This window comes from Theropithecus gelada, chromosome 2 (assembly GCF_003255815.1).
Source record: "Theropithecus gelada isolate Dixy chromosome 2, Tgel_1.0, whole genome shotgun sequence".
Lineage (NCBI taxonomy): Eukaryota > Metazoa > Chordata > Mammalia > Primates > Cercopithecidae > Theropithecus > Theropithecus gelada.
In genome coordinates this window covers 172,807,049-172,834,163 of record NC_037669.1, presented here as the reverse complement: position 1 = coordinate 172,834,163, position 27,115 = coordinate 172,807,049, and positions in this window count along the sequence as shown.

The following is a 27,115-nucleotide window of genomic DNA, read 5'->3' as shown; positions in this document are numbered from 1 at the left end:
GCCATATGCCTGGAGTTTCTCATTCTCTCACCTCTTCTGGAGTTGTATGAAATACCACACTGCAAGTGAACAGGTCTGGCATCCCAGGTTGCCACTAAAAAGGCCATGTGATATAAAGCAGAAAGTGGAGGAGAGTTATGTTCCATGACATATATTTGGACCAATGAGAAACTGAAGCTGGGGAGAGGGCTGGGCAAATAAATTTCACCTCCTTTATTGTTCTCATGGACTTCTCTGAGCTGGAGTTTCTCCAACCAGGCTGGAGATGCCCTTTAGATTCAGTAAATACATTAGCCAAGCAAACCACAATGTCTCCTGATGTTGATTATAAAGCAATAGTGAGCACAGCAATGCAGCATTTCATGTCACTTCACATCTTTCTTGACTTTCTCTTTTCTTCACTCTCATGCTCTAGACTACATGTCCCAAATAAAGTTTCAGCTTTTTACCCTTTCCTCGGACTCTACTTTTAAGAACCCAGGCTATGATAGATGTTACAGAGAGCTATGAGATAGATGCCTCTCTGGACCACCCAACATTTGCTTAGCCAAAAATGGAATGTCAAACATTCTGATTTCGGTCCCACAGGCAAAGTTTGCATAGATTATACAACAAAATGGGTATTCATTTTCTGGGTATGTTGGAAGGAAGATTTGATTTTTCTAATCAACAACATAATTCATGACATTGTACATATTTACTCACAAAAATGTAACACTGTTATACAACATGTAAAATCTATAAAGCGTATAACATGACTTTACTGCAGAGACTATATCCAAATCTTCCAAATGTACATCCTTGGCTGACTGACTGACATGTAAACAAATCATAAGACAAGTTACTTCATCCAATCAGAACTCAGCAATGCCTTGAGCCCCCAGAGTTGCTTGTTTATATCATCTATCAGAACTCATGACTAAATTTTGATAGCAGGTTACGTAGAATTTTATAAGCTACGGAAATCAACTAAAAAAGTGAATTGTCATGAATAATGACTAATAATAAAATAATCACAAAAATGATCATTGAGAGAATGTGACAAAGGTGGAAAATTTGAATCAGATTCGGTAAAAATAATTTTTAATTGGTTACCGATGAATTAAGAATATGTTCTGCTTGTGTGACATTTGCCTGATGAATTGTTCACCTAGAACCAATCCCCTCACCTTCGTCTGAGTTTCCACTGCCCTAAAACCTTGCTATTTATCATGAACTGTTTTCACACTTTTGTTCATGCTTTCCTGTCTGTCTGAGACACCTTTCCTTTTTTAGCTGTCTACTTCTCAGTTATTGTGTTACCCTCTCAAAGAGCCTACACCATTAGACAGTGGTTGGCATACTACATCCCATGGGCCAAAGTGGTCTCACTCCTGGTTTTCTAATAGCCTGACAGCTAAAAATAATTTGTACAGCTAAACATTTGCAATCAATCTTATAATGGGAAACACTATCTTTGAGTTCCAGTTAAGCAAGATGTTATCTATCTCCCAACAACAACAATAACATAAAGTCCTTTTCCTTGATAGAATATCTGCATTACAAAAAACAATGGACTCAATTATTATAAATCTACTGAATTATTTCAGAAACATTTATGGACATTTCTTTCCTCTCTTGTTATATAAATACCTGTCCAAGATCTTTGATTTTTCCTCTTGACCCACAAAGCCTAAAATATTTACTAGCTTGCCTTTTATAGAGGAAAGCTACTAACCCATGCTCTGGAATCATGGAGCTCAAAGCAGTCAGAAAACTTATCTATTCAGCACCTGAATATCCAGATAAAGAAACCTATGCCCAGAGAAGGAATGAGTCCTGCCTGCCCCCTGTTTCACAGCAGCCGTAAGACGGGTCTCCCAAGCCTCTGGATGCACCATGCTCCTCCCCAACTCAGAGCTCCACAGCTGTTTGTTAACTGAAACAGGATTTCTCAAAGAACATGAAAACCAGACAGTATGCCCGATCTCCATCAAATATACCTTTCCTCTTCTGCCTTTTACTCCTTGTTTAATTTAATGGAAATCCAATGCTTGGCTGAAAATCAAACCTCACTCTGGCTGCAGTAAGCGCTTGAAGATGTTATGTGAGAAGCAGCTTGAAGAAGGAGTGCAATCAGTTAAGTGTGAGCAGGGCTGAAAGCCTGAAAAGACTCCTACAGCCTAATAATGGTTTATTAAAAAGCTCTGGCAAGGCTGCGCCAGTTTGACAGTTGGCCCTCACCTTTCATCTTTCTTTTGAAACAGCTCAGTAAAACCCATCTATCTACCTCCGCCTGGAGACCTGCCATTCCACAAGGCAGAACTTTTTACCTGGGGCAGAGTGTTTACACTGGAACTCCATACAACGTATTTACAAAAAAGGTCAGACACAACTGAGCAGCCTGCCTGCAGATTATATTGAAATTTACTATTTCTTAAAAGAGGTCCTTTTAAAAAATATATTAAATGTGTGCTTGTAATAAAAGAGCTATTTGAACTTGTGTGATCCGTGTTTAAAGATCATCAGCTATATGAAACCTGTTCCATGGAGACTGTAATGGAATGGTTGAGAGCTGAAAAATACTGAGCTGTTTTCCCTCTGTGTTTATAAAATTTATTTAAAAGCATTGATTATAAATACTTTTTTTTTTTTTTTTTTTTTTGAGACGGAGTTTCACTCTTGTTGCCCAGGCTGGAGTTCAATGGCACGATCTCGGCTCACCGCAACCTCCGCCTCCCAGGTTCAAGCGATTCTCCTGCCTCAGCCTCCCTAGTAGCTGGGATTATAGGCATGTGCCACCACGCCCAGCCAATTTTGTATTTTTAGTAAAGACAGGGTTTCTCCATGTTGGTCAGGCTGGTCTTGAACTCCCGACCTCAGGTGATCCACCCGCCTCGGCCTCCCAAAGTGCTGGGATTACAGGCGTGAGCCACCACGCCCGGCCATAAATACTTTTAAAATATCTACTTCTCTAGCAGTTGTCCTTGGGAAAATTAGAATCCCAACTTGCATGTTTAATGAGACAAGTCAAGTTCAGAGAGAGAGATAGAGAAAGAGAGGGATACATACATAAACATATACATACATACGGCGTTATTATTGCAAAAAGTCATGATTCTCTGAGCAAATGCTTGATGATAAAGATCATGTATAGTCTAAAGCTCAGAGATAGGACTTGTAACCAAGCACACTGTGCTTAATTTATAGGGGAATCTTTAGAAATAATATTCACATTATGATGGTAGTTGGCTGGGGGTTCTTCCTATGTATTCCTATCTGCATTCTTGTCACAGCCAGTCTATGGATTGTGCCTGAGACAGGATGCTTGTGAGGACAAAGGCATGGTGGTCACTCCTACTGAGCTTTTTCTTGAAACAGCTTCTTTCTTTCCAATCCATTCAGATAAATTCTGTATAAATAAAATCCTCAATAGACCATAAAAATAATGTTAGTGTTCATTTGGGAAAAAAAATCAAAGATCCAGAAATGTTTTGGCAGCTTAAGAAATAAAGGCATTCTATTTTAAGAGTAAAAGTAACATATGCTTCACTAATGTGTTGGGAGAAGGGAGAATGAAGGACCCGTAGAACTGAGAAGAATCTGAGGAAGGAGGTGGAGGTGGTAAGGAGGGGAAAGCCACAAGTATCTGTCACATTTGTCATTTTCCTACCTTTCCCAGGGTATGTTGCTTTATGTTTCTGAAACATTAACACATTTTCCTTTTCAGAATAGCATAGTGGAAGGTTCTCTCCATCAGTGGAGAGAACCAACTTTGCCATCAGACAGTCTGGACCTGAATCCCAATTCTCCTACTAAGTCATTTTCTAACATCTCTGAACCTCAGTTTCCACAAACACAAAATGATTATACAAGCAAGGCTTGCTTGTTATGAGGATTACTTTAAATAATCCATGTAAACAACTCACAGAGGCTCCTGACTTTGACAGGCACTGGACAAAATGTAATGAGATAAAGAAGAAGTGCAAGTTCGTAGTGGAGAACCACAGAGCCAGCTTGGGGTGCTGTCAAGAGGATCCTCCATGGCTCTTTGTCATCCCCCAGCAGCTTGAAGTTGAATGCTGGAGAGAGCTTTAAGGCCTTGGTGGTTCTTAAATTGGACTGCACATCTGAGTCATCTGAGGAACTTTCCGTTTTAAAATCTAGACTTTTGGGCCTTGCTTCACATCTACTGAATCAGAATCTCTGGGTTGGATCTCTGACATTAGCATTTTTTTTAAATAACACCCTAGTGATTCAAGTAAGCAATCAAGTATAGGACCTTCTGATTTAATCCACCTTCCCTTAAATAAAGGAATTCTTTCTTCAACTTCCTTGCTTCAACCTCTTCGGGGTACTTCAACACTCTCAAGCAGCCAGGATCATCTGTCATGTCATTTCAGTTGTTAGACAGTGATTTTCTATGAAGTGCAAAAACCTTAAAATTTCTACACCTGCATATTAGTTCTTAGTGTGGAACAATCCATCTTATGTAATAACTTTTCTAAAATGTGGAGGAGGCTAATCATCAGGTCTGCTTTACATCTTTTTTCTTTCTTTCTTTCTTAAGCTCTTTCAAATATTTCTCCCAGGATGTGGTCTCTAAACCAACTCACCATCATCTTCACCTTAATAAATGTTCAATTATAATATTCTTCTTTAAAAGATCATGCCAGAACACAATAGAATTTTCTGTGTGGCCTAGTCAGCATAAAAAATCATTTTATAATCTTCTCCTGAGCAATCTAATGTTTATTACTTAGTTTCTCTCTTTTGACAACTATCTAATATTGTTCAGGCTGTGGTACATCAAAACCCCAGACATTCTTCAGAAACTGCTGCAAAACCAAACCTTCCTTATTTTTAGTCCCATGTTTAACTTTTTGAGAAAAATTTAGGATCATATTTTTCCCACTCTTAAATTTCCTTTGAAATATCTTGATCGATCATTTTAATTTGTTGAGAGGATATATAGAAATGTTATTGTAATTAACATATTCATTATTCTTCCTTGCTTCAGTCATTTTATTCAACCATTGGCTTAAAAAAGACCAAGAGTTGTAAGACCAAAAGTTGAGGCCTGTGGAACACTACCGGAGATCTCCACCCATGTGGACATAGATCCATACAATCAGCTGTGAATCTAAAACTATAGAATGTTTTGCTGACCTCAAGAAGAATTCTAACTGGTGAACTCCAATAAGAATTCTTTATCAGATCTAACTCTAATTAGATCCACCAACCTCATCAAGGTATCTATAAAGATACAAACAAGTGGCAATGAATCTTCACCTTTTCAAGAGGGTATAAACAATTCAATAATCTATTTCAAAATTTTGTAAGATTGTGTCAAGTTTATCAGTTAACATCAACCAGAAGCTAGCTTTGTTTGACTGTTGCCATTTTTTACAACTCCTTTATAAGTCCTTGGAGATTAATGACAATGACTCAGACTCAAAAATCATGCATCTAAGTTCTGTTAGCCATGATCAGTTTTATTCCCATGTACTTAAATTATTTTAAATCTACTGTATTTTCTTTTACTGACTCTTTATGGGTCACAACATCACCTTATTTTGTTTTTAGTTTCTTCTTTTCCGTTGGAAAATGCTTTCACTTTACAGACAGTGGAAACAAAAATAGGAATTGTGCATTCTCCTTTCTTTTCATCATGTTAATATCCACATATTTCTTCAGGATACAAGCTTGATACTTCCTCCAGTGTGCCTTTGGTACCCATTGTTCCAAAAATAGCTGAAATAGTTTTCAGTGCCATCATAATTCTGATAATTTCCTTAATCTTGACAATACTGTGCCCTGCTTTCAAAATTAACTTTGATTATTTGACATGTGAGGTGTAATAATTCTTTGTTGGGGGTTAGGGGACAATCCTAAACATGTAGGCTGTTTAGCCACATCCCTGGCCTCTGCCTACTTGATACCAATAGCACATATTCAATTGAAAATGTCTTCTGACATTGTCACTAATTGAGATCCAAGATTTTGGAAATTTTCACAATCATGTGTCAAAATTTTTGGATTAAAATGCAATTTTCATTGCCATTGCCTGTAGCTGGTTCATACTTAACTTTGTTATTAATATCTCCATGTAGTTGGGTCATACATCATAACTTCCTCTGGGTGATCCAGACTCTCACATCTACAATTCTAAGATATGGTCTGTTGAATCTGACATGTTCCCGATTTCATTTGCAAATCTGCCACTTTTAATCCACCAAAGAAAAACTTGAACACAATCCCAGACCTTCTCAGATTGTGAGATTAAGATAAAAATAGTGAAATCATGAGACAATACTTAGCCATTCTCAATGCTTCTAATTCCAATACCCACATTGGAATGGAAGAAACCAACCAGTGTGCCTTGGGCTGCTCCTTGCAAGCATTTCCCAAGAAATACTGATTTACACCAGAGGTATTATTTTTTTTTTCTCATGGGTTATTTCTAGCTACTTTTCTAACAAAGTTTTTCTCCTTGTTCCCACAGCCTGCCCTCCTTTGACTAGCACATTGCTAGATGTACTTTTTAGTGGTGTGTCCCTGTAATAAAGTCTACTGAACAAAATACAGAAGGTAGTATTCTTTCAAATGTCTTTTGGGGAGAAAGAAGACAATCCACAAAAAGAAAGGCAAGAATGTTCTTTTAGAAACTGCCTGCAGTGGCAAAAAGGAACACACAGAAAAGGACAATTTTGTGATTCAAAGGGAATGCAAAAGTCAGAATTCCTGCCAACACAGAAGGATAGAGGAATGCAAGGTCCTAGAAGCGTAAACACTAGATGTGTAAGGTCAGCAGGCTCTCTGTCTACACACAGAATGCTAGTCCAGCTGTGTAGAAGATAAACTCTGTAATGTTTGCACATCTTTCCCACCTAAGTTCAGAGGATCTGCCTTCCTCTTTGTGGCATTGTGAACCCAATTTCCTAAAAGTATCCAACACAAATTCTTCCGCAGATGTTCTCAGGAAGTTTTCTGGGTCACCCACAAAATATGTTTTATACTTGCCAATAGCCACAGGGCCAAAAATTTTCAAGCTATAGTGTGCATGAGAATCACCATGAAAGCTTATTTAAAATGCAGCATTCTGGGACCTGCTCTCCAGGACTTTATGATGCATGAGCTAGGGCCTAGGAATTCACATTTTAATAATCAACACAGGTGATTCTGATGCATGGTTGAGAAACACCATCCCAGGTGTCCCAGGGTGAAACTGAGAAAACCTTGATACTGGACCCTGGTCATGTGGATATAAAATCTATTTTATCATGGAATTCAGTATTTCTTTCTCCAAGAACAGTGCAGGGGCAAAGGGAAAACTTATCCTTCACTCTCTGAAAGTTCACTGATCAAAGGCAGATTAACAAGAGAAAAGGCATATCAAAATTTATTTTAACATGCATAGTATGGGAGAATTGTAGGAGAATAATTATTCAATAACCCAATTGGATACAGATATTTATATAATCTTCTTCATTAGGGAAATGGAGATGAGAAAAATGTAGCAATTTGAGGGATAGTAAATGATTTTTAGGGGGATTCAATGGGCTTAGACAACACACAACAGCTTGTTACTAAGTCTATTGGGTCTACAGAGCAAACAGTTGATTGTGACAAAATTCTGTCTAGATGTGTTGACAGATTTTTGTCTCTCTTTCTGCAATTTGAGTTAAGATAATGAAAACCCAGATAATGCAGTTGTGTTCTTCTTTGTCAGGTCAGTTTCTAGGCAGATAAGGGAACTTCAGAAAAAAATAAAATTCAGCCTGTGCTTCGGGAGAGACAGACCCTTGAGAGACAGGTGTTGGATAAGGGTAGGAAGGTCAGAATGACTCTGAAGCTGCTCCTTTAGTCCAGTGTGTCAAAGTGTGTATTGGGAGATATTGGTTTCCGAGTCCCAACATTCTCCTGTCTGATGGTCAGGGAAGGAAGGTCAGAGTGAGTCCTCTTCTTTAGTTCAGCATGTCAAAGTGCATATTGGTTTCTGAGCCCCCAAATTCCCACCTGAACTTCCCTAGAAATTTTACCTACTGAAAACTGAGTTGGTGGATGTGAAGAGAAAAACTGAGTTAGTAGCTAAATGACAAAGGATCCCATTAAAGTAGTCTCTTTCTGGGAATAGGCCAGTCCAATTACACAGTTGTGTCTCATTTTAGAAAATCGAGTTGCAGATGGGATCTTAAAGTTAGGCCTCTATATTCAGGGAAACAGATCTTTTTAATAAGAGACATGTTTATGAAACCAGGCAAAAAATTAACGTCTGGGGCAGCCTATAAACTAGTTTCGTCTAGAGTGGAGGGCAGTCATCTGAGACGACCAGTGGCAATCCAACAGATTTTCCTGGGTTGTAGTATATGTGTAAAGTTTGTCCAAATATAAACTATTGCAGCAATTTTTCTTTAAAGCCAAGTTGACTAGCTTCATCTTTCAGGGCCTTAGGAAAAAGGCAGCTTTAATTTTAGTAATTTCAAGTCAAAAAGGTAGGAGAAAAATTTAAAACATTAGTCAAGACAGTTGCAGCCAGATATTGGAGGGAACAACTTTAAAATTCAGTCCAGAATTTTAAAAAAACTAACAAATGGACAGGTCTGTAATCTAATAACCAGTGCACTAAAGTTTTTTTTTTTTTTCTGAAATATAATTTTTCTCTCTCCAGTCCCACCTTTCTACCAAACATAAATCATAGTAAGTCTAGTTTGTTTGTAAAATAAGTTCAGTCTTTGACCTAATGATTACATAAGTTTAGTAAGAATGACAATTGACCATATAGGCTATTTTTAAGTTGGCTTTGCTAAAACTTTTTCATAAGGAACCTCAGATTAGACTTTTCTGAAAAGCCTCTCAAGGCTTTGGGGCCAAGTCAAGGATTCATCATCAGACTGTGCCCAAGTGAATTCTTCTTTTCCTGAGGTCTTAAAAATACCTTGCGATTCCTAGGCCCACCAGAAAGTGACATTTTTTACTTACCACAAGGCTAGAACCCTGTAAGGGATTCGTGTTAATAAGATACCAGGCCAGTCTTTCCAAGGTAGAGTGGGTTCTGGCTCTATAAAGTCAATCTGAAATCCCAGTTCCTTAAAGCTGTCTGATGATACTGAAGAAATGACCTCCCAGTAAAAGCCTTGCTAATATTACAATATTTCCAATAGTGTCTTGTTATTTAAAAAGAATTCTTTAAAAAAAAAAATTAGACTTTAAAAAAAAAAAAAAGAATTCTTATTGAAAGAATGCTGACAGTATGCTGACAACTATATTGCCATAAAATAAAAATACCTATGAACAGTTTCCAAATTTTGGAGAGAATCAGGTAGAGAGAAAGAGAAATGTTTTAATTTTTCTCACAAAAGAACACTTTACCAAATAGCTGTAAAGCTTCATAGAAAAAAGAAATTTCCTTAACTTTTGAAGGCAAAACACAAAAAGAAGCAACAAATGTTTAAGGAAAAAAGTCATAAAAATCATTTCAACTCAATGTAATTAATTCTAATTAATTTTTGTTCTGCTTGATGTTGGATTACAATTTTATGAGTCCAGTTTTTTATTTTTTATTAGAGTTCTGGAAATTTTTACCCAGTGCAATGATACAATCACAAAATTGCCAGAATCTGCATTTGTCAAAGCTTTTTCTCACCATTTTTATGAACCTATTTAAAGACATACTTTAAGATTTGCAACCTGTTTTTAGGGGGGGAAAAAAAAGCATCGGAAAAAGGCAAATAACTGTGGACGACTAGACTTAAAATGGCAATGGTTAAAGATGGAATTGACGTGAAAATGTGGTCATTCATTTTTTGTGACCCATAAAAGTTCAACATAATAATCATAATAATGACTGATAGCATATGCCAAGACATTAGGAATCACATATAATTTTGGAACACATATTAATAACATTAAAAAGGTTGAACATAATTTTTTATTTCGGAATCTTTCCCATATAATTCAATGCATAAAATAAAGATGTTAGTTATCTCACTTTCAGATGCTTCAAGGTCCCTTTGGAGCATCCCCAAATTAGTTTGAGGTCAAACATAATCCATCACATAAACAGAACCAATGACAGAAACCACATGATTGTCTCAATCGGTGCAGAAAAGGCCTCAGATAAAATTCAACAGCCCTTCATGCTAAAAACTCTCAATAAACTAGGTATTGATGGAACACATCTCAAAATAATAAGAGCTATTTATGACAAACCCACAGCCAATGTCATACTGAATGGGCAAAAGCTGGAAGCATTCCCTTTGAAAACTGGCCCAAAACAACAACACCCTCTCTCACCACTCCTGTTCAAAATAGTTTTGGAAGTTCTGGCGAGGGCAATCAGGCAAGAGAAAGGAAAAAAGCGTATTCAAATAGGAAGAGAGGAAGTCAAATTGTCTCTGTTTGCAGATGACATGACTGTATATTTAGAAAACCCCATCATCTCAGCCCAAAAACTCCTTAAGCTGATAAACAACTTCAGCAAAGTCTTAGGATACAAATTCAATGTGTAAATATCACAAGCATTCCTATACACCAATAACACACAGGAGCCAAATCTTGAGTGAACTCCCATTCACAATTGCTAAATTGCTAAGACGAGAATAAAATACCTAGGAATACAACTTACAAGGTACATGAATAATCTCTTCAAGGAAAACTACAAACCACTGCTCAAGGAAATAAGAGAGGACACAAATAAATGGAAAAACATTTCACGCTCATATATAGGAAGAATCAATATCATGAAAATGGTCATACCACCCAACTTAATATATAGATTTGATGCTATTCCCATCAAGCTACCATTGAGTTTCTTCACAGAATTTAAAAAAAAAAAAAAAAAACTACTTTAAATTTCATATGAAACCAAAAAAGAGTCCGTATAGCCAAGACAATCCTAAGCAAAAAGAACAAATGTGGAGGCATCACCCTACCTGACTTCAAATTATACTCTAAGGCTGTAGTAACCAAAACAGCATAGTACTGGTACCAAAACAGATATATAGACCAATGGAACAGAATGGAGTCCTCAGAAATAACACCACACATCTACAACCGTCTGACAAACCTGACGAAAACAAGCAATGGGGAAATGATTCCCTATTTAATAAAGAGTGCTGGGAAAACTGGCTAGCTATATGCAGAAAACAGAAACTAGAAATCATCTTTACCCCTTATACAAAAATGAACTCAAGATGGATTAAAGACTTAAAGGTAAGACCAAAAACCACAAAAACCCTAGAAGAAAACTTAGGCAATACCATTCAGGACATAGGCATAGGCAAAGACTTCATGACTAAAACACCCAAAGCAACGGCAACAAAAGCCAAAATTGACAAATAAGATCTAATTAAACTAAAGAGCTTTTGCACAGCAAAAGAAACCATCATGAGAGTGAACAGGCAACCTACAGAATGAGAGAAAATTTTTGCAATCTATCCATCTGACAAAGGGCTAATACGCAGACTCTACAAGGAACTTCAACACAAGGAACTTCAACAAGTTTACAAGAAAAAAAAACAAACAACCCCATCAAAAAGTGGGCAAAGGATGTGAACAGACACTTTTCAAAGAAGACATTTATGCAGCCAACAAACATTAAAAGAGAGCTCATCATCACTGGTCATTAGATAAATGCAAATCAAAACCACAATGAGATACCATCTCACTCCGGTTAGAAGGGCAATCATTAGAAAGTCAAGAAACAACAGATGCTGGAGAGGATGTGGAGAAATAGGAACACTTTTACACTGTTGGTGGGAGTGTAAATTAGTTCAACCATTGTAGAAGACAGTGTGGTGATTCCTTAAGGATCTAGAACCAGAAATACCATTTGACCCAGCAATCCCATTACTGGGTATATACGCAAAGGATTATAAATCATTCTGCTATAGAGACACATGCACACATATGTTTACTGCAGCACTATTTACAATAGCAAAGACTTGAAACCAACCTGAATGCCCATCAATGATAGACTGGATAAATAAAATGTGGCATATATATATATACACACACCATGAAATACTATGCAGCCTTTAAAAAAGAATGAATTCATGTCCTTTGCAGGGACATGGATGAAGCTGGAAACCATCATTTTTAGCAAACTAACACAGGAACAGAAAACCAAACACCACATGTTCTCATTCATAAGTGGGAGTTGAACAATGAAAACACATGGACACAGAGAGGGGAACATCACACACTGGGGCCTGTTGGGGGTTGGGGGGCAAGGGGAGGGATAGCATTAGACAAATACCTAATGCACGCAGGGCTTAAAACTTAAATGACGGGTTGATGGGTGCAGCAAACCTGCATATTCTGTACATGTATCCCAGAACTTAAAGTATAATTTAAAAAAAATACTTAATTTGGAATTTGAAATTTGATTTTGGGAAACTGTTAAATAAGTCAAAGTTTTAAAACACTTCAAAAATAGAATCACAGGTCACTGTACGGTAATAGCCATTTGTTTAGCCAAAGTGATAATTTTTTAAAAATTAAAAGCAAAATCTTTTACTCTTTGATAATGAGACAGCTTTTTAAATAATCAAAAGGCCTAGGAAAGCTCTTTTGATTTTATGATTAATAACATGGGACACACAGAATCTATTTCTCTTTCTCTTCTCTTCCTCTTTCTCTCTCTGCAATTTACTCAAAAGACAAACAATAATGTTTTACTATCTTTTATTAATTCTACCAGAAAATCTCATTAAAAAGAGAAAACCAGATTTTAGTATTTCATTAGTGTACTTTTAATATTAAAGCTAATTTTAATAAAACTTGATAAATAAATTCATCCAGTATCACTCAGCTTTGATAACACAAGTTAAAGTTTCCATAAACCTTTTATATCCTCTTTCCATCTGTTTATTATTTTTCTTCCTACAACTTTCTATATCCAGTTGGTTTTATCTACATCATTCTGACTTTATCCCTTCATGTTGAAACAGTCTTTAAATATCCTTTAAACTAGACAAAATTAACTTTTTTCTCCACAAAGCCACCTTTTTTCTCCACAAAGCCACAGGTCTTCATGGCTTTTTATAACTTTTCTCACCAAAAATACATCTTGATTTTCTTGTACACATTACATATAAAATTCTTTTCCATACTTTTAATAATTTTAAGTACATACATTAAAATAAACATTTTTATTTACCAAAGATTACTAGAGTCACATGAACTTAGAAAACTATTTAGGATTATTTATTGAATTTATGAGTACCTATAAGTCAATTTGGTACCATGTAGACAATATAAAAATACCTGTTTAGACATATTCATACATATATACACATACATATATCCACAACATTCAGCACACACATGTATGTATGTGGGTATGCAAAACCAAAAGGGGTTAGGGAGCTCAATGTAAGAGACCAGAGCTTTAGACCTAAAAGGAACCTGCCCAGCTGCCCATGACTCTTGGAGTTCACAAAAATACAGAGAACTCCAAAATAAGGGGGTAGGTGGTGACTCTGTGTGTGTGTGTGTGTGTGTGTGTGTGTGTGTGTGTGTGTTTCTCAAGGGGGTCTCAGAGTCATTAGAAGTCCCCTCTAGATCCCTTCATGTGGCATCAAAGATGGCAGAAGGAAGGAGAAATAACAGCAAATGAAAGAACAAGTCTTTGAGAAGCCGATTTGTGGAGATTTTAAGCTTCTAAAAAAGGCCAGTGAAATTTTACATTTTTCTCAGGAAAAAACATGCCAACAAGAAAGGAAGTGAACAGAAGGACCAAACTTGTAATTAAAATGGGGCTTCAGTCAACTGAAGAAAAAAATCCCAAGGGAGAAACAGAATCCAAAAGAGAACAGAGAAACTTAAAAAAAAAAAAAAAGGCCTGAATATCAGCTTTTAATTAAGCTGACTATTGACCATGGAGGGTTTTCCTTTCAATCTTTTAAATCTCTTGTTATCCAACTTTAGCCAGGACAAACAGCCAATATTTATGGCTTTTGAACCTTTTTTTCACCTTTCTCTTAATCCAAAATTACCTAGTGACTCAGAACCAAAACCAATAAATCTTTATGACTTAACCAAGGATGTACAAAGGGTGTCCAAAGAAAAGTAAAGAAGCTGTCCTCACAACATCCAGAGTAGCTCCCAAAGAAAGTTAAAGAAAAAAGCAACTTAGACAGCAGAAAAACAATAGCTCTCCAGGGGAGCAAAATAGATGAATAAATGAGTACCCAAAAAGAAGCAATAGTCACATAAATTTAAAACAGACAATTCAAGCTAACTTTTAAAAATATAATACTGTTTATTTAACTTCAAAAACATTTCAGTATTCTAAACATACAAAAAGTAAAACATGTTTAAGCACACAAGGTTCTCAAACTTTCTTTTTTTTTTTTTTTTTTTGCAGAGTCTTTTCCTGTTGCCTGAACTGGAATACAGTGATGTGATCACAGCTCGCTGCAGCCTTGACCTCCAGAGCTCAAGTGATCCTCTCACTTCAGTCTCCCAATAGCTGGGACTTTAGGCACACACCACTATGCCTGGCTAATTTTTTGTATTTTTTTGTAGAGATGGGGTTTTGCCACGTTGCACAGGTTGATCTTGAACTCCTGAGCTCCAGTAATCTACTTGCCTTGGCCTCCCAATGTGCTATAATTATAGGCATAAGCCACCACACCTGGCCAGTTCTTAAACTTTCATTGATACAGTGGCTGTTTGCTTTGTTAATAATGAAGGACTCCGTAGTTTGTTTTAAAACTACCACACTTAATGTAAAAAAAAAAAAAAAAAAATTCAACCATTTCTGATGCCAGCTGATCTCCCTTTTTCCACAGCCAAAAATGGCAGCACAATGTGATGTCATGATATATATAAACAAAACAACCTAAAGCTAAATGGATGCCCATTGCAATGGAAACAGACCCAGCCTCACCATGCATGCCCTGAGCTGTGGTCCCTTCAAAAGGCATCATGCTCCACAGCCTCAATGCCAAGCAAGCATCATCAAGAGTTTGTCTCAGTTGTTTCTTTCCTTTTACAAAATGTAGATGCATACGGTTAATAACTCAGAATTTCTAGTCAATAACCATATAGTTAACACCACCTTGCAAATTAAAAAAAAAAAAAAAAAAAAATCCAGAAACATCTTTAAATGCCTTGTCACACTAACAGCAAAGTACGAAGAGTGAGGAGAACACAAGAGTGCCTTTTCATTTTAAAAATGTTTAGAGTTATATAAACTTTGATACTGTTTCTGGGTGTTCCAGGCACCCATGGCTACTTCATGTAAACCACTGACAATTTCTAGAGCACTTTGAGAGACTACAATATGATCAAATTTTGTAATTAGACCCAGTGAGGGCAATAGACACTTCTTAAATAAGAGCTATGTCCATTTGGTGCTCTCCAACTCTAAGGTATTCACGCAGTCAGATCAACAGTTTTTATTCATCTTCCTCCCCCGACACCTCCTCTTCTTCCTCCTTGTCGTCTTTGTCTTCTACCTTTTTCCAGGCAACATTTAGTGGCGCCCTTTGTGCCATCAAACTTTCCTTTAGACTTGAAGTCAGCAACATCTTTCTCATATTTCTCCTTCAGTTTCACCGCCTTAGTGATGCAAGACTGCTTTTCACTGTCACTTACACATTCCACATCTCACCCAGCAGTTTTTGGTCACAACTTCAACAGAGATACCAGGTTTTGTGGATTTAATCTTGGGGTAGAATACTGAACAGAACAGGAAGAATCCAGACGGTGGGCTTTTGAGGGCATTAAGGACCTTTTTCTTCTCGTGTCCCTTAGCTGGTTCATAATCCTTCATTTCTCAATCAGCATAGTTTATCCACCTTTGAGATTTTATCAAATTTATCTTCTCTTTTCCAAACTGTCTTTCACCTCTCAGAGAACTTTTGAAAATTCTAAAAAACTGACAGGGCCAGTCAGTTCTTATGTTCTTCTCTGCATGTCTTCACAAAGAAGACATTAGCAGACATTTTGCCTTTTGGGTTTTTGAGGCCACCTTTAGCCATCTTTAATGTATTGTTCACTTGTCTTGGCAGTGCAGGGCACCATGTGAGGCTCAGTGCTCCTCAGCCTCATGCTAGCTGCCTCCGTGAGAGCCCCAACCTAATTTTTATAAATGTTTATTTTTCCTCCTGGGTTTACAGGATTTACATCCAGTACCTCCAAGGGACTGGGTCCCTGACTGGGAATTGAACTTGGCCACAGCACTAAAAGCTTGGTATCCTAGCCACTAGACTACAGGCTTGAGCTCCTTTTTTGCAAATCTCAGAGAAGATCTAAAGCAGGCGGTTTGTGCATAAAAAGGACTTCATTTTACATCTGATTTCTGCCTTTTAAAAAAATATCGTCAAAGGAGTTTCTAAGGTTATGTTTCCTTTGTATCTTTTCATAAGTACCATTAAGATAGCTGTTTAAAATGGGAGCACTCTAAAAGATTTTCTTTTAAATATAGCTAATTTATTTATTCCAAAAGCAAATCAAGCCAATACGCCTTTTTCATGGGTAGTCCCAGAGAAAACTTTCCAGGTTTAAAATACCATAAATGTAAATGTAAGTGATATTTTTAAAGTAGGCAAAGATACTGTAACCCTTATGATTGCCAAAAAAATGCATTCCCAGAAATAGATTAAGGTAGCAAAAGACTTGTTGTGCAGATGGTTGAGGATGGTGTTTGTGTGTACAGCACCTTCAGTGTCACACAAATTTGTGAAGGGCTGCCAGTCACAGACCCATTTATCCATGCCACCAGGTAGGCCCTCCTAGGAGTGAACTTTCTCAGGATTAATGAGGCAGCAAGAGTTAAAACAACAGGGGATTCATCAAGGAAGCAATGTGACCCACAGAGAACAGACACAAGTGAGGCAGGACAGCCACCTACCAGGAACTGGCATGGAGCCAAGGGAGGCTCCCTATTACAGGAAATGGCAAGTGAGTGAGAGCCCCCATGGCCCACTTCTGCCGTAGATTATTAAAACCCTAGACACAGGAGATTCCCTCCACCCACTCAACGCCCTCCCACTGGGGCCTCTAGACTGACATGGAGACATGGCCAGATTCTGGGCAGAGATACCATTCAGGCCCAGGTGGATCCCCAAGGGATCTTCCCTGTGAGCCCCCAGTCTCCTGCTCTTTACTAGGCAGGGGCCCTGGCTTGGGCCAATAGCACAGTCACTCCACCCCTGGCTGAACCTTCCCATTATTCACAGTGGTTCTGTGTCTTTCTGCAGTGGAATTTCCAGAGGCAACTGTCAGCCTCCCTGCTACTACCACTGTAGCAATACCTATCCTTGCTGCCACTAGGATGGTGAAGAAACAGAGCCTGAGTGTTCTACTTGCACCTTCAGTATGCTGCTGCTGCCCTATGGAGAAGGGGTCAGGCTGTCTTCTCTGCAAGTGCCCCATTCCCCCTGTTCATTATCAGGCAAGACCCCCTTTCTTGGGCAGGCAATGCAGTTGCCCCACCCTGGGCTGATTATTCTGAATGACAGCAGCTCTGTTTTTCTCTGGGGTGGAGCCCCAAGAGGCAAGTGAAAGGCCTTCTGCCATTGCCACTGCCAAGGTCCTCACCTCTGTTGCCCCCAAGTTGGGGAGGAAACAAAAAGCCTAAGCTTGCCCCAGGGCTGCAGTGTGCAGCCTGGGAGTGTCAAGCTGAGATCTGAGGCCAGGACTCAAGTGGGAGAGAAACCCACACTCTCAGTGCACTGAGAGGGAGCATAGCTGCAAACACCAGGAAATACACAGGAGCCACGTGGCTAAGCAAAAGCTTACCTACTGGCCATTACACTTAAGCACCATCTATAGGATTGCAACCCAAACTGCAAAACCAAAAATATTTTGCTGATATACCCTCTTGTGAAACCAAGGAGAAGAATTCAGCCACAAATAAAGACCCTGCACAAAGCTTCAGCCCTCCGAAAACATCTAGAGATGAAGCAAACTGACTATACCCAAATTACACCACAGCTAAAGAAACATCAGCTCATACAGATGAGAAAGAACCATTGCAATAACACTGGAAACTCTGAAAGAGTGCCTCCTTGCCTCCAAACAACCACACTAGCTCCCAAGCAATGATTCCATAAGGAAATGGCTGAAATGCCAGACATAGAATTCAGAATCTGGATAGTAATGAAGACCATCAAGATTCAAGAGAAACTTGAAACCTGTTCCAAAGAATCTAAGGCATCCAGTAAAGTGACTCAAGAGATGGAAGACAAAATCACCATTTTAAGAAAGAACCAAACTGAGCTAATAGAGATGAAAACTTCACTACAAGAATGTAATAACACAAGAGGAAGTATTAACAGTAGAATAGACTAAACTGATGAAAGAATCTCAGAGCCCAAAGACCAGTTATTCAAATTAACTCAGTCAGATAAAAATAAACAAAAAAGAATTTTAAAAAATAAACAACACCTCAGAGAAATGTGGGATTATGTAAAGAGATTAAATCTACCACTCTTGGTATACCTAAAAGAGGAGAGAGCACAAGCAACTAGGAAAACATATGTGAGGATATCATCCATGAAAATTTCCCCAACATTGATAGATAGCTTGACATGTAAGTTCGGAAAATTTAGATAACCTCTGAGAGGCACAATATAAAATGATCATCCCTAAGACATGTAGTTATTAAATTCTCTGAGGTGAATGTGAAAGAAAAAAAAAACTAAAGGCAGCTAGAGAGAAGGGGAAAGTCACCTACAAAGGGAACACCATCAGTCTAACAGTGGACATTTAGCAGAATCCGTGCAAGCCAGAATAGATTGGCGGGCTATATTCAACATCCTGAAAGAAAAGAAATTTCAAACAAGAATTTCATATCTAGCCAAACTAAGCTTCATAAGCAAAGGAGAAATAAAGTCCTTTCCAGAGAAGCGAATGCTAAGGGAATTTGTTACCACTGGGCCTTCCAAGAGGCCCTTAAGGGAATGCTAGACATGAAAATGAAAAACATTACCAGCCACCACAAAAACATACTGAAATCCATAGATCATCAACACTATAAAGCAACTACACAATCAAGTCTACATAACAACTAGCTAACAGCATGATGACAGGATCTAATCCATACATATCAATATTAACCTTGAACATAAATGGGCTAAATGCCCTGCTCAAAAGGCACAGAGTGGCAAGTAGATAAAGAAGCAAGACAACTACATGCTGTTTTCAAGAGACCCACCTCACATGTTAAGAGCACCCATGGGCTCAAAGTAAAGGATGAAGAAAGATCTATTAAGCAAACAGAAAACAGAAAAGATCAGGGGTTGCTATTCTTATTTCAGACAAAACCAACTTTAAACCAGCAATGATCAAAACAAAAAGGACAAAGAAGGGCATTACAAAATGGTAATGGGTTTAATTCAACAAGAAGAATTAATTATCTAAAATATATATGCACCCAATACTAGCGTACTCAAATTCATTTTTAAAAACTTCTTAGAGACTTGTGAAGATACTTGGATGACCACACAATAATAGTGGGAGAATTTAACACCCCATTGACAATATTGGACAGATCATTGAGGCAGAATACTAACAAAAATTTTCAGCACCCAAACTTGACACTTGACCAAATGGATCTAACAGATATCTACAGAACACTTCATCCAACAAAAATAGAATAATCATTCTTTTCATCTTCACATGGCACATATTCTAAAATTGACCACACTCTAGACCATAAAGCAATTCTAAACACATTCAAAAGAAACAAAATCATACCAACCACACTATCAGATCACAGCACAATAAAAATAGAAATCAATACCAAGAAGATCTCTCAAAACCATACAATTAAATGGAAATTAAACAGTCTGCTCCTGAATAACTTTTGAGTAAACATTGAATTTAAGGCAGAAATCAGGAAATTATTTGAAAGTAAAGAAAACAAAGATACAACATACCAGAATCTCTGGGACTAAGCTAAAGCAATGTTAAGAGGAAAGTTTATAGTGCTAAATGCCCACATCAAAAAGTTAGAAGGATCTCAAATTATCAACCTAACGTCACACCTAGAGGAACTTGAAAACCAAGAGCAAATCAACTCCAGAGATAGTAGAATAAAAGAAATAATCCAAGTCAGAGTTGAACTGAACAAAATGGAAATGATAAAAAACACACAAAAGATCAATGAAACCAAAAGTTGGTGTTTTGAAGCAATGAATAAGATTGATAGACTGCTAGCTAGACTAATAAATAAAAAAAGGGAGAATATCCAAATAAATACAATCAGAAACGATAAACAGGACATTACCATTCACCCCATAAAAATACACAAAACCTGTAGAGACTACTATAAACACCTCTATGGACACAAACTACAATACCTAGAAGAAATTAAGAAATTCCTGGAAATATACAACCTCCAAAGAGTAAACCAGGAAGAAATTGAAACCTTGAATAGATGAATAACAAGTTTCAAAATTGAACCATTAATAAAAACCTACCAATCAGAAAAATGCCTTGGACCAGAAAGATTCACAGCCCAATTTTCCCAGACATACAAAGAAGAGCTGGTACCAATCCTACTGAAATTTATACTAAAATTGAGGAGGCAGGACTTCTCCCTAACCCATTCTATAAGGTTAGCATTATTCTGATACCAAAATGTGGCAGAGACACAAAAAAGTAAACTTCAGGCCAATATTCCTGATGAATACAGATGCAAAAATCCTCAACAAAATACTAGCAAAGCAAATCCAGCAGCACAACTTTATTAGTCCATTTCCACACTGCTGGTGAAGATACACCCAATACTGGGCAATTTACAGAAGAAAGAGGTTTAATGGACTTACAGTTCCATGTGGCTGGGGAGGCCTCACAATCATGATGGAAGGCAAGGAGCAGCAAGTCACATCTTCCATGGATGGCAGCTGGCAAAGAGAGAGAGCTTGTGTAGGGAAACTGCCTTTTTAAAAAACTATCAGATCTCATGAGACTTATTCACTGTTATGAGAACAGCATGAGAAAGACTTGCTCCATGATTTGATTACCTCCCACCAGGTCCCTCCCACAACACATAGGAAGTCAAGATTAGATTAGGGTAGGGAGCCAAACCATATCAATAACAAAAAGCTAATCCACCACAATCAAGTAGACCTTATTCCTGGGATGCAAGGTTGGTTTAACATACACAAATCAATAAATGTGACTCATTACATAAACAGAACTAAAAACAAAACAAAACAAAAAACAAACAAAAAAAAAAAACAAAAAAAACCCATGGTTATCTCAATACATACAGAAAAGGCTTTTGATAAAATTTAACATTGCTTCATGTTAAAAACTCTGAACAAACTAGGCATCAAAGGTATTTTAAGGTATCATTTAACAACTTTAAAATAGTAAGAGCCATCTATAACAAACCTACAGGGAACATCATACTGAATGGGAAAATGCTGGAAGCATTCCCCCTGAGAACTGGAACAAGACAAGGATGCTCACTCTCACCACTCTTATTTAACATAGTGCTGGAAGTCATAGCCAGAGCAATCAGGCAGGAGAATAAAATAAAAGGCATCAAATTAGAAAGGGAGAAATTAGACAATCTCTCTTTGCAGATGATATGACACTATACCTAGAAAACCCTATAGTTGCTGCCTAAAGGCTCCTAGTTCTGATAAACAACTTCAATAAAGTTTCAGGATACAAAGTCAGTATATAAAACCCAGTAGCATTTCTATACACTAATAATGTTCAAGCTGAGAGCCAAATCAATAATTAAATCCCATTCACAATAGCCACAAAAAGAATAAAATACCTAAGAATACGGTTAACCAGGGAGGTAAAAGATCTCTACAATAATAATTACAAAACCTTGTTGAAATAAATAAGAGATAACACGAACAAATGGAACAACATTCCATTATCATAGATAGGAAGAATCAATACTGTTAAACTGGCAATATTGCCCAAAGCAATTTACAGATTCAGTGCAATTCATATCAAACTACGAAAAAGCTACTCCACTTCAAACTATACTACAAGGCTAGAGTAAGCAAAACAGCATTGTACTGGTACAAAAACAGACACATAGACTAACAGAACCAGTTAGAAAACCCAAAAATAAAACCACACAGCTACAACTATCTGCTCTTTGACAAAGCCAACAATAATAAGCAATGGGATGGGATTCCCTGTTCAATAAATGGTGCTGGGATAACTGGCTCACCATATGCAGAAGGTTGAAACTGGACTCCTTCCCTACACCATATACAAAAATCAACCCAAGATGGACTAAAAACTTAAATATAAAACCTGAAACTATAACAACCCTAAAAGAAAACCTAGGAAATACCCTCCTAGACATCAGCCCAGGCAAAAACTTCATAACAGTCTCTAAAAGCAATTGAAACAAAGAAAAACTTGATTAGTGGGAGCTAATTAAACCAAAGTGCTTCTGCACAGCAAACAGACAACCTATAGAATGGGAGAAAATATTTGCAAACTATACATCCAACAGAGGCTTAATATCAAGAATCTACGAGGAACTTAAGGAAATCAACTAACAAACAACAACAATAAACACACCTCATTAAAAAATGGGCTTAAAGACATGAACAGACATTTCTCAAAAGAGGACATACATACAGCCAAGAAGCATATGAAAAAGTGCTCAACATCACTAATCATTAGGGAAATGCAAATCAAGACCATCTCACACCAGTCAGAATGGCTATTATTAAAAAGTCAAAAAATAACAGATGTTGGCAAGCTTGTGAATAAAAGGGAACACTCATACATGGCTGGGAATGTAAATTATTTCAGCCCCTGTGAAAAGTAGTCTGGTGATTTCTCAAAAACTTAAAATAGAACTACCATTCAACCCAGCAATCCCATTACTGGGTATATACCTAAAGGAATATAAATCAGTCTACCACAAAGACACATACATGATTATGTTCAATACAGCACTTTTCACAATAGCAGACACGGAATCCACCTAGATGCCCATCAAAGTGAAATGGATAAAGAAAATGTGATACATATATCCCACAGAATACTATTCAGATATAAAGAATGAGATCATGACCTTTGCAGCAATGTGGATAAAGCTTCTGGCCATCATCCTCAACAAATTAATGCAGAAACAGAAAGCCAAATACCGCATGATCTCACTTATAAATGACAGCTATAAATTGAGTTCACGTGGACACAAAGAAGGGAATAGACACTGGGGCCTATTTGAGGGTGGAGGGTGTGAGGAGGATGAGGATTGAAAAACTACCTATCGAGTATTATGCTGATTATCTGGGTGTCAAAACTATCTGTACACCAAACTCCCTATGACATGCAATTCACCTCTGTAACAAACATGCACATGCACCCCTTGAACCTGAAATAAAAGTTGGAAAAAAATTAATAAATAAAAAATATAAAACAACAAAAGCCCCTATAAATGGGACTTGTTATTAAGGCAAACTTCCTTGAGAGCTTGGCACATTTGGAACAAGGTGTGGTGCTTAATATCTTAGGTTTCTTGGGGTTTCTAATCTTTTCAGGCTGGCCACTGGACACGACCCCAAAAATTCACACCCCCAGGATGGTGGAGACTAAGAAGTTTTCCTACTTGATCACAAGTCAAGCTCTTTAGGTCATACAACAAGACAAGAGGGACAAACAACACAGAAAGATAGAGACAAATAAAAAAATAAATACTATTTCTGGGAGGGAAAAGATCAGACACTATGAATATTCATAACAAAAATATATCAGACTCACTAAACCTAAGACTAGTCTGTATAAATGCTTTTCTCCTATTAATCTTAAATTTGGAAAAGGAAAAACAACAGACACACAATGATTTTTACCATCAGCTCTACTGGATTCCACAGAGACAGACCAGGAGTCTGGTTGGCAAGAATTTCTTGCTCTTCTGCCCACTTGTCAGGTCCTGGGTTCCCTTGACTGTGGCTTCCAGAAGAGCAGAGTGGTTTTGAGTCATCCTGCTCATCGGGTCAAAACTGAAGGGGTGAAGATAAAACTCAGCTTTTACCCTCTAAAAATCTACTGAAACATCAACTGACAAAAGGTAGATTAACGGGAGAAAAGGCATGTGAAATTGTATTTCAGCATAGCATCAAGGAATTAGAGGAGAGTGATTTCCCAATAACCAAATGGTGTACGGATATTATATACCGTTATTCATTAGGGAAGGAGAGATGCATAAAATGTGACAATTTTAGGGCTAGTAAATTATTTTTAGGGGGATTCCATGGGTTTGAAGAACACACAACAGCCTGGTACAAAGTCTGTTGGGCCAGCAGAGAAAATAATTGTGAGAAAAGCCTGTCCAGATGTGTTGACAGACTTTAGTTTCTCTTCCTGTGATATGAGTTAAGTTCATGACACTCAGGGAATGTACTTGTGTTCTTTGGCAGGTCTGGTTTCTAGGTAGATAGGCAATATAAAACAGTGTCACTGGGGCTTGTTTGCCAATACTTCTGCAAAAGAAAAGAAACATATAAAATCATTTGTTTGTAGCAAGGAAATTTGTGCTTAGTAAGAATATGATGCTGTTGACCTAGAGAGCCTTAGTTTATGTATAAGATTTCTTTTCTCACAAAAAGCCTACAGGCAGATATTTTGAATCCCCTAATAAACCATGAGATTTGAATACCTAAAAAGACATGCAAACACCTGAATAACATCTCCGTAAATGTCTGTCTATCTCTGAGCCTTGTAAGACAGCCATTCTCTTCAGACCTACACCAGGAATTGAGAGCTGTCAGATCCCAGCAGACAATAAACAAGAGTCATCAGCCACTTCTTATTAGGCATTCTGTGTTGTTTATGCAAGACAAGTTCTAGGTTTTCCACCTCAGATAGATGGCTGACTTTCACTTCTCTACAAACATTTCTAAGTCCTAGAGGCGACCCCACATGAGCAGGTTTGCTCATTCCCAAAGCATATACAGGACGGAAGGCATCTAAGGTAAGTCACAATAATATTATTTTTATTCTGAGCCTAAACGGATGTTGCTTTTTCTCTCGTTAAACAAAATTAATAAGAGAACACAAACAAGATTTTTTTCTTTTATGGATGAATAGCATACAGATACAAAACTGCACAAATCGTAAGTACTTAGCTGGAAAACTTTTTACAAAGGTAAACATACTTATCTAACTATCCTTTCATATTGAGACACAAATTAGTACATTTGCATTACCCCAGAAAGCTCTTCTTATACTCCTCCAATTACTGCACCCGCCAGGGTAGAGGTAAGGGCATAATTTTGTCTATTTTTGAACCTTATACAAGTAAATAATTTTGTGTGTACACTTTTATGTCTGGCATTTTTCAAACCAAGTAACTTCAATGTATGAATACCCATCTGGTGCCCTCTGCTCTTCCAGGGTACAGGCATTGGTCAAACATTTGTAAGAACCCTTACAAAGTATTCAGCAGAGCAACAAAATTGATATACCGCCTGAGAAAACCCTCTAAATCTTAGCAACACTCAATAGCATGAAATAAACAGATCCTCACTATAGAAATCACTTTTGACTTTCCATCAGACAGTAAGTTCACATCAAAACTGATCATATGCCAAACCCCAGTGGGCTGTAAACTCTGTATTAGTGCTAAGTGGTAGAAAGGGCATAGTTCACACCCAGAAAACACTGAGAATGTATCTGAAGAGGTCAGTACACAAAAGAAAAGAAAGCAAGCTCAAGGCATGCAGGTATGTATTTATAGTACTATACCATGGGGTCTAGATAATAAGTGAAAAGAACAAAAAGTACTATCTGAGTTACAGACAATGATTGCTTGAGTAATAGACAATAACTGCAAAGTGAGTTTTGGAGGAAAAAGCTCAATGCATGCTGACTGACAAAGAAGGTTACACAGGAGAGATGGCATTGTGTCCTGTCCATTGCTGCAAAAGTTGCGTTATTCAATGAACTAAGGTCAGAGGAGGCAGTTATGCAGGGGGCTCAAAGTCAGCCAAGCATAGGTGGGCACTAAAAGAAGTTATGGAGCCTAAAATTAGGTCCCTGTGAATAGAAAAATGGAAAGAGGTGTCAACATTTCAGAATCAGTGACAGTTTGCCTCTGAGGTACTTTTTCTTTAGGGACTCTTAGCACCTCTTTATGGAGTCCATATTTGAGCCAAAGGCGGAGGTTTCATAATGATCTAATGTCTTGGTAATAACACTCAACGCCACACATGAGTTTGCTCTATAACATCTCAGAGTTTCTTTATAATTGTCAAAGGTCAAAAAGTGAAATGATAATAAAATATCATTGATTGGGGCATTTCTTCGAGGCATTTATATGCGTTAGTTATAATCCTTACCACATGCAAAAAGGCAAATATGTGAAAAGTACTACTCAGAGAGCTGCAATTCCTTTCTCAGGATTAAATAGCTTGTAAAATAAATAGCCTGGATTTGAGCCCAGGTTTCTCTAAATACAAAAGCCAACTAGAAGGTGGAGGGCAACCCCTTTGGATGTGTGTACTGATATTGATCACAATGGCCCAGTATAGTCAGTAATTATATGGTATTTTCTATTCTAGAAACTCTTTATTTTGTATTACTCTTAATAGCCCTATAGATTGATTTATCTACTTTTGGCCTTCACAATAGTCATATTGAGTAAACAAAACAAATCTTAGCCATGTCACAGGGGAGGTCACCTAGTTTGTGAGAAGCCACAACTGAAGGCCATGTCTTCTGATTTCATGACCAGTATTGTTTCCATGGAATGGAAAAGCACAACTTTAGTAATTCTGTGTGAATGTGGAAGATAAATTATAATATGGTCCTTGAGTCATGGGTGAAATAAAAATCCAGGATATGCTCACTGATGAAATAGCACAGCCGCTCAATATGCCCTTTTTAAAAGAGATGTGGAGTTGGGGGACATAAGACTCAAACAGTCCTAACAAACAGTCCTCATTTTTATTTCATCAGAACCCCAGCCTTGTTCAGCAACATGGAAGCATCTGCAGAAATGGCTTTGCCTGCATCTTTTTGAGAATAAAAGCAGCAGAGGAAGGTTAAACATGCAAATGATGCTGCAAAATTTATTACTGTACAGGCGTCTAAATTCCCAGCCCACTGCTTTAGGGGGCAACTGTCTACTCAGAATCAAAGAAAGTAAGCATGAAAAGAAACTGGCAGTGTCCCAGTAAACACA